Raw genomic sequence first — 10,321 nt, 5'->3', positions numbered from 1 at the left:
AAAATCCGTTGGAAATATCCGTCTGTAATAACTAGTTTTCTAGTAGTGTACCACACAAAACTTTACGATTAAATCATAAATCAAAGGTAGCGAGACATTACGACACCAAAAAAAAGGATACATATATAATATTTGAAGAATAAAAATATAACTAGGAACCTGTAAAGAAAATTTTTAAACAGTTAACAGCTGTTAATCACACTCAAATAATGTTAACGCAAGTGAACATCGTATACAGAAGCAAAACAGGTTTATATATATAAGTACGTAAGTTTCGAAATAAGATAATTAATAATTACTAGTCTTGACCTGCGAAGAAAAGGCCGGCTAGAATATTACACCAGAGTATTCTTGTTTCTCCATATAAAAAATTTTAATAGGAATATACAAAAAAGATTTCAAAAGTGGAGAAAACTGTAAATAATAAAAATGAAGTTCATAAGAGTTTTCTTCATTTCGCCAAACAGAATCATTCAGTGAGGTGCGTCATGTCCTATATTTGAAAAACAGAAAATCCATGATGGGTGAGAATCTGAAGGTTCCCAGTAGGGTAATAGTTCTAAATAAAGACTATATAAAGAGACGTGAACCCACTAGGCAATCCTAAATCTCCAACTTCCCAGAAGTTCAAGCCTAGGGTTTCAACTAATCCCAACAGGGTAAATTTGCTAAAGTATCAGCGTTATTAATTACCTCTAACCTTAATCATTTTCAATATAATCTCATCTTTACTCCCAATTTCGAATTACTCGGTTCAGTATTCAATTCGGTAATTTCATTCACAAATAATAATCAATACGGGGTTAATTGCTAATTTTAACATACTCTGAACTATCACCGATCTCGTTCATTCACATAGTCATAATCACAATTAATCCCAAGTCTCAAGTCTCAATTGTGAAATCATACACAAACAGTAAGCAGCACAAAGCAAACACAGCTAGAGCAATTACAACAAATAGTACATTTAACAGTTAACAAATGCACATGATACATGCCCGTCCTATTGACCGTGAGCTCACTTGTTAGTTAAACTGCTAGACCCAATATATCCGGTAGCTAACCCGGACATGGTCTCTCGGTTGCGCATCTCTAGGAGGAATATAAACGAAGGAGAGTGTCTTTTCCCTTTCTCCTAGAGGAATTATGAAGTAGTGTGTCTTTCCACATACGAACAAGTGTGCCTTTTCACCTTGCAACCAGAGAGAAATGTGCTATCAGGAATATAGTGTCTGCCAAACTCTTGGGATATAGTGCCCACCACACTCTTGAGATACGATGCCCGGCACACTCTTGGAATATAGTATCCGCCACACTATTCAATCATAATCACAATCAAAAACGAAATCAAAATCATAATTCTTTATATTCATATTTATCATAAGGATAATTATCCTCAAGTCATGATCGGGATGAAACCAATGTCCTTATCATAGTTAGGAATTGACTGAAGAAAATCCTCAATCTTTTATACAATCTTCCGATGCAACAAGAGAGGAAATTCTTGACCTTAAATTTGTCTTCCGCAACAAAAGAGAGAATCCTTCATCCTCAACTTGCCTATTCGTGAGCGGGACAAAGCCACCATTTCACCATGGATAGGACAAAACCAACATCCCCACATCATACCACAACAATGGACAAACGGAATGGAACCACCGTCCTTGCCCGGTGTATGTGCCAAATCAATACGCAAACGAGACGAAACCTACGACCTTGCCACATATGCGGGACAAACCTCCAACCTTGCCAATTCAGTTTTTCATACCACATTTAATCAAAATCATTGACTTAAATCAATTTCATAAAAATTGATTCAATTCTCTTTATCAATTTCATTATCTCGTAAGCTGGATGGTGCCACCATCCTCATTTTGGGCAGGACGAACCACCATCCCACAACATTTTCATCCAGTTAAGCAAGTGTTAATCCAGAAATTAATTCAATTCAATTTATTAGATATACCCATAGTATGTTCAAAGCCTAAAAATTAGTTATCAAATATCATACAGGAATTATAGAGGGTTACAAGTTTGTCGGGAAAGTTAAACAGGTCGTGTGCACATGCATACCTTTGTGCGCACGGACGGATCAGCAAGCTTCTTAGAGTGGTGCGTACGCACCACCTTGTATGTGAGCACAATTTATTTTTTTTCTTCTTGTGTGCTGTAGAATCTGTAATTTTTTATTTTCGACACTGATTTTCAAACATTCATAACTTTTGCTACAAAATTCATCTTTCTTTCAATTTTTGACGGTTTTAAAAACTCTCATCACCATTGTTAATTTAAAATAAGTTTCACTCAATTACAAACTCCGAGTTCCAAGTTATGGCCCATCGAAGTTGGCCAAAATCCCAGTTATACCAAAAATTCTGCATAATTTAAAACCTAGTTTTCTCAAATCCTTACCTTTGAAATCAATACCACAACTTCCTTTCATCTTATCCGCAATATCAATCAAATCCGTCCATTCATTTGCATTTTCTCAACTTACCCAAACACTCAATTCTTTACCAAACATAATTTTCATTACCAAAAATCATATCATTTTTCATATGCATCAAATCAACGAATTCCCATCAATACCTCAACCTTACCTCATTCTTAATCCCTTATTCATACAATTACAGTCTCCGGCCCAAAACACATTACAACACAATTAACCTTTTTTATTACCTCAATTGAGGCTTATAACTTACCAAAAGGTATATCTCACTTAATCACGGTTTTCGCCCTAAATTTTCATATCAAAATCCATAATAGGCAATCAAACCACAATTTGCATCCAATTTAATCTTACACACACACACGCAAGCAGGCACGCACGCAAGCGCGCGCGCACACAAACTCACTCACATTGCCCATTAATACTCAAATTCTCAAAATCATGCCACAACACATCATTATATATATATATATATATATATATATATATATATATATATATATATATATATATATTGCTCATTAATACTCAAATTCTCAAAATCATGCCACAATTCATCATCATTCAACTATCAACCAACATTAATTATTCACACTAAACCATCAATATCAACCACATCAATTATTCCAATTCATCACTAACCTAGGATCATCTAGCCTAGGTTTTCACATAATGTTACACAAATATTTTAAATATTTTAAATCTCCTCTCTGATCACACACAAGCTTTAATCAACGTAACCAAGCCTCACCCAAAATCCTCCCCCAATCAAATGGTGCACTCAATTCCGCACCAAATTAAACCAAGTATTCAAGCTGTTCCATGTCAATTTAATCATACCAAATATCAAGTATTCACACTAGGATTTTTACTTAAAATTTGGGATAATGGAGAGATTAAAATTCTTACCTTGTATCACATAACCATGGGTCAAAACTTCCCTAGAAATTGTGCTTGAGCTTCCCCTAAAAGATCAAAATCATAATTTTTAATACCTGTACGCATTTTTTGCCATTTTTTATGTTTTCGTGATCCAATTAATTTTCTATGTTAAATTCTCATTGGTAAATTTCCAAATTATAAATTTTAAATTTCTTAACCCTTTTAGCTCATTTTAATTTATTAATTAATTATTTATTATTTATCCAAATTTTACATCCAACCCACCTTAAAAGAAATTTTGCCCTCAAAATTTAGTCTCTTGTAACAGAATGGGCATAATCCTTCCATTCTGGCTTGTAAAACACAATAAATTAATAAATAATTAACTAATAAATTGATTATGAGATAAAAAAATTAGAAAATTAAATTTTATAATATAGTGATGTAAAAAAATTTAGAATAGGAGTTAAAACACTAATTTAAAGGTTTTGACCCAAAGTTAGGCCAACAGGATAAATTAGGTGAACTGGGCCCAAATAAGCCCAAGCCCATACATTCAACCCATGTACATAAGCTCCAAATCAGCCACTTCCCCTTTAATGCATGTGATTCATGCTTCAAGGGAGAAGCGGATATGAAGAACCCTAACCCACTTTTCATTCCAATATTTCATCTCCCATAACTTTCAATTCGGAGTTCTAATTGACGAGCCGTTTGCGACCCCGTGATGCGAATTTTATAAACCACAAAACATCAGCAAGTGCACTAGGTCGTATCAAGTAATACATCAGGTGAGTGAGGATCAATCTCACGAGAAATAATGGATCAAGAAAACAATAGTCAATTAACTATTCTAGTCAGGCAATCAACAATAAGGGTTTTCAAAAACAATCACATAAAGAGACAATAAATTGAGTAAAAAAACAAGTCGTAAGTGATTGAGGAAGAAATATAATTCAAAACGAGTTAAGATTTCAGAGATATTGAGACTTCCAAAAAAATATTTTTCACTTTCCACATTGATTAAACAATGATATTTCCTGGACAAATTATATGTAATTAAACCTCAATTCCTTGGTGATTTAATATCGCCAATCCTAATCAATTATCAATTCATTGATTAATTAATTATGACAAGAGATAAACAACATTCATTGATTTAAAAACCATACAATTCTCAAGAACCAAATTTTGGTTGATTCGATGTTACTTATCAGGTCCAAATTCAAAACTTAAGAATTATGAGAAGAAGTTTTCAAGCTTAATTCAATCAATTACTTTTCCAAGTTCTCAACAGAATTCAATTAAAAAGAGAATTATTTTTCAACATATTCAAATCCTTGGTATGAAGAACGAAATCTTTTTCTTAAAAAAAAACATCAATTCATCAATCAAAATAGAAAAGCTATAACATTATTCCATAGGAATCAACAGAGCTCCTAACCTTAATAAAGGAGATTAGTGACTCATGCTTGAGACAAAAACAAGGAATCAAAAACTGCAAGGGTTTCGAAGGTCTTCTCAAAGTGTTTTTAGGACCCTTATATACCAAAGAGAAAAATTAAACCTAATTATTAAATTCAAACTTAAATTAAAAAATAAAACAAATCAAATCTAATCTTTCCCATTAAATATTCAGCTTTGTATCTTTTATTCAAGGATTTAGTGGTCCCAAATTGTATTCTAAATGGGTTTGGAGTGGCAAAAAGGATTAATTGTAAAGATTGGGCCAAGTGACACGCTTTTCATATGAACGCCACGCTTTTTCATGCAAGGGATACGCTTCCTGGGTGTTACTCTTCTTTGGCGTGCAACGCCAACCTTGGGCGTATGGCATGCCCTCAAATTTTGTCCCTGGGAATGCTCCATATGGCGTGTGAAACGCCCATGTTGCGGCGTTAAACGTCTAAACTGGGGTCTCTGAAATGGCTCTCTGGAGTATTGGCCAAGTGTGTAGTGCCGAACTTTGGCGTGCGACACGCCATATACTTAAACAAGGTCTGGGGGGTAAACCTAGCATGTGACATGCCCATAATGTGGTGTTAGACACCCACAATAATGCACCAAAGAAAGCTATCAAAGGAGTGTCATCTGTGCACGCCCATTCATTTATGGCGTGCTGCACGCTCACTGTTCACCATGTCGCGCGTATGCGTGACCATGCAAAAATCCTTGATTGCACGTATGCTTGAGGAATGTGTACGCGTAAGTCTTCAATTTCCCCTGTCTTGCATGTACGCTTGACGCATGCGTACGCGTGAGTCTTCAATTTTAAGGTGTTGTGTGTACACATGAGGCATGTGTACGCGTGAGTCCCGTATCAAAGACGTTTCAAAATGGCATGTCCATTATTCTTGGCATGTTGCACGCCATGCATGCAACGTCCTGAAGGTGCTTTCTCTTATGGCATGTGACACACCACTTCTTTGGCATGCTGTACGCCCGTTTCTTGCTCAAATGGCCTTGGATCAAACCCTCTAGAAAGTTTGCCCAGCGTGCAACGCCATGTTCTGGCTTGTTGCACACCAAGTTCTTCATTGGGCATTTGAAATGCCAATTTCTCGGCATGTCACACGCCACAAAATAATGGATCTTGAGAGCTAGTATGAGGGCATGTGCAATGCCTGGGATATGGTGTACGACGCCCATTCTTACAATGCACACGCCACAAAATAATGGATCTTGAGAGCTGGTGTGAGGGCTTGTGCAACGCCTGGGGTATGGCGTGCAATGCCCATTCTTGCAATGCATTTTCCCTTTCTGGCATCCTTGCCCGGCGTGCAACGCCTTTCTGTGGCGTGTGACACGCTAGGTCTTAGTTTCTGCATCTTGGGACGTCTTGCATGCCCCCGGTCTGGCATGTGACACGCCAGCCCTCTGCCTCCTAGCGATGCTTCTCTAGTTGGTTTCTTTTACCTGTACTTTGCTCGTCTTTCACCTTCATTTTTTTGTTATTGAATCACAAACCAAAGGACTCAAAGTAACAATAAAATTCCATATAAAATCATATAATAAACAAATGAAAAGCCATGAATTCTATCAAAAATATCTAAGAAAATTACTTAAGATGCTCATGCATCACCACGCGTTCGTCTCGGAATCCTCTTTAATTCTATCCGAACAAAGTAATAAGAAACTTTGTAATTTGTGCCTAGTTTTTTCCTCCCTATATTTTCGAGTTTTGGGTATGGTTTTTGAGAAAAGTTTGTGATTTTGATGATTTAAGTATAATCTAGCGTTGAATAATTGTTGGGTTACATCCCAATTTCAATTATGTAAGATAAAAAACTATTAACTCTTTGAATCTTCTAATTTTATGAGGTTAGAGTTTTGAATTTGTGAGTGCATATGAAATTATATGAATTAGGTTGAACATATGTGAAGTTGTTGTCAAATTGGTGGTGTGGGTGTTTTAATTGGAACTCTGGTGATTGAAAGCTTGACAAGTGGACTTTTGAGGTTTGGAAACTTGTGAAAAAGAGGTTTTGAGGTGCTTCAAGCTTTGGGGAGAAATTGGCCAAGGTATGGTTTTGGTTTCTCGTAGAAAATGTGTAATGTTACATGAAAGCATAAGCTAGTTGATCGTAGGAAAAGTTGAATATGTGAATTGTTAATGTTTAAGTGAATAAAGCTGATGAATGCTGAATTTTATGTGTGTTGTAATTGGAGCTTATTGATTGATATTGATAAATTCATATGTTGAGAGGATTGTGGGGTGATTGTGATGTATGTGAATATGATTGATGTTATATTGGTTGAGTAATTTTAGAAAATATGCATGGAATTGTTGAATCATTAAAGGAATTAGGTATTGGTATGTGGAGAGGTGATTAGAAAGCTTTTGACATGATTTGGGGACATGTGATGCTGTTTTGGTTATAAAACTTTGCTTTAAAATTAAGAATTTAGAAAGAATAGACGATTTGTACTTTTTGGTAAAAGCAAATTTTTTACCAACTTTGGCGAGCTATAACTTGATTTTCAGAGCTCTAAATTTCATGAAACTTGTTTAGAATGAAAATTGGATCCGTGATGTTTACAACATTTGAAGAACGGATAAAAAATTATTTTTAACGAAAAAGTTATGCACGTTTGAAGTTGGGTGTAAAATACTAATTTTTATGAACTTAGCAGCATTTTGCCAATTCTACAGCCCATGCGTATGTAGATATGCACGCGACGTGGATCTTGGGCTCTCCCCAGACGTCCCGCGTATGCGAGAATGGAAGAAATCACACTTTTATGTACGCAAAAGGCATGCGTATGTGGAACCCTGTTTTGGCTTAAAATTGTGTTTTTGAGTTTTAAAACCATCCTTCTAGCTTTTTAAACCTTGGTAACTACTATTTAAGGCTCAAATGCTAGTTTTTATATTACAGAAGAAGAGTGAAATTATTGAGGAAGTTAAATTGAAGTGGAAGGAGGTATGTGAGGAGAAAAGATCAATTAATGAGGTACGAAAATATTGAAAGTGGTATGAGATTGAATCTAATTAAGAGGAAGTGGTGTTATCTACTTGCTCCGGGTAAGAGTTGAGATACTGGGTAAGATATAGTGGAGTGGTCCACTTGCTCTGGATAAGAGAAGAGGAAGAAGAATGATGAAAACTGAATTTAATTATGAATTTTGAATGAATATGAAAAAATTGAAATGATATTGAGAATAAATTTTTGTGAATGAGATACCTGGGGAGTGGCAGTAGTAGTGGTTCGTCCCACTTGCTTTTGGTCAGTAATTGTGACGTCTGGGAAGTAGCAAAAGTATTGGTTTATTCCACTTACTTTGGGTTGAGGTTGTAAACACCCACCTAGGTAGTAGCAGTAGTAGTGGTTACTCCACTTGATCTAGGTTAAGCAGGTAGTAGCAAGGAGGTTGTGGCCCAGTCCTACTTGCTTTGCGATGTGGTGTTTCTATCCAAGGTGAGCAACTAGGACATGTCGGTTTGGCTATATAACCAAAAGATGATATCATCAGCTATAGGGCAAGCATACATTGTAGCACCCTACCACACAGAGGTTTACGCCTAAGACCTAAATTAGAGGTGGCGAGGCGCTACGACCTCTAAAAGTAAAAATACGTATATAATATAATATATGAAAATTATAACTAGGAGCCTTGAAAGAAAAGTTAATCAAAAACGAAATAGAAATCGCATCACTCACGAAAGATAAGCATAGATGGATAAGCAAGATCGAAAGGAAAGTTAAAAACATATATATGGATTAGAATTCCAAAATATAGATAACGAGCTCTGAACTCGACTTGCGAAGCTAAGGTCGGCCTGAGCATACATACACATACATAACCTAAAAAACAATCCAAAATGTGAAAAAAATACCTATTTCTCCAAGTCAACCTCTAGGAGGGACAAAATACAAAATACAAGGAAGCGGAAAACAACTATGCACAATTATATACAAGTAAAAACAGAATGTTTAGCCTAAAAAATATAGTTCTCCGCTTAAAGAATGCCTCCAAAATGCTCAATGCGGTGCCTCCCGACCAGCATCTGAAAAATAACAACATATGTATGGAATGAGAACCGAAGGTTATAAGTATGGTAAAGATGCTAACGTACATAATGTATACGGTCCTGGGAAAGTCAAAGGCATTCTTTGAACTCCGACACTCAGAATTAAACATAAGAAAGTATTCTAAACCATAAATTAAGTAAGTTATCTAAGGTTTTCAAGTTCTAAATCCATCTTTAACCTAATACTTCACTTTTCATCTCATCCAACACTCTGAAACACCGGTGGAACTATCCTCAGCGTCACCTCTGCCAGCATGAGGAATCTTTTAGTTGCAAACACTTACAATTCAAACAAAGAAAACACAAATAAAGGTAGTAGCTACAGCAGATAGGACAAGTAGCAATTTATTACAGTTAAACAATTAAGCACGTCAAAACAAAGCATACTCAAACAAATCACACAAATGCACATGATGCATGTCTGTCCTATGGCGGATGAGTCTCATCTGTCGGTTATAAAGTCAAATCCGACATGTCTGGTAGCTAACCCTGGACAAAACACTAAACACAGAGCAAGTGGGACCAATCCGCAACCCTTGCATCTTACTCGTATATCCGGAGCAGGAGATAACCTCACCCTTGCCTCTTACCCAAGTAGTGTTACAGTTCTCAACCTGGAGCAAGCGCCATCAGAACTCAATCTTTGCCTCTTACCCGAAGTCTCGAACTCTAATCTGGAGCAAGTGGATAATACTACTGCATCTTACCAGGAGTCTTGACTCTTACCCGGAGCAAATGGATAATACCACTGCATCTTACCTGGAGTCTCAACATATATCCGAAGCGAGTGGACAACGCCATCACCTCTTACCCGATCAAATATATCTCATAATCATTCAATTCATTCAATTATCATACTTTAATATCAATATTCATCATCCTTCACTCAAGTTCAAACATCATCAACCCATCTCTCATTCAATTTGCAATTCATCATTATCATCGTCATATTTATCAATCACTTCTTATTTAACATCACCCACACTTTGTTAATTCAGTTATCACTTCCCAAAACTCTCCCAAATATCTTCTTAATTTATTTAACAAACTCATCCTCATTCTAAGACTTAAAGGCTTACTAACAGACCATAATCAAGTGTAAAAGGGGTTTGGATAGCTAGAGGTTTGTTTAAATATTCAAAAATATCAGATTTGGCCAAAATAGAGGTTTCACATACGAATGCCATGTTTCACATACGCAGGGCTGTAAATCTGCCCATCTCGCGTATGCGTGGTACTGCCCGCATATGTGGGCTTGTAATCTTCCCATTTCATGTACGCACGCATACACCCACGTATGCGGGACGTCTGGACAGAGCCCAGGGTCTGCGTCACATGTGTGTTTGCATATGCATACCCAGCAAAAGTAGTAAAAAGCTATTAAGTTCTGCAGAAATCCCTTTTTCATACCAAACTTTCTACATGCATAACTTTTACTTAAAAATCGTTTAGTCCGT

The sequence above is a fragment of the Arachis hypogaea genome, chromosome 9 (assembly GCF_003086295.3).
Source record: "Arachis hypogaea cultivar Tifrunner chromosome 9, arahy.Tifrunner.gnm2.J5K5, whole genome shotgun sequence".
In the NCBI taxonomy this organism is placed as follows: Eukaryota; Viridiplantae; Streptophyta; class Magnoliopsida; order Fabales; family Fabaceae; genus Arachis; species Arachis hypogaea.
The sequence above is the reverse complement of the archived record's forward strand: the minus strand, read 5'-3'. Positions refer to the sequence as shown.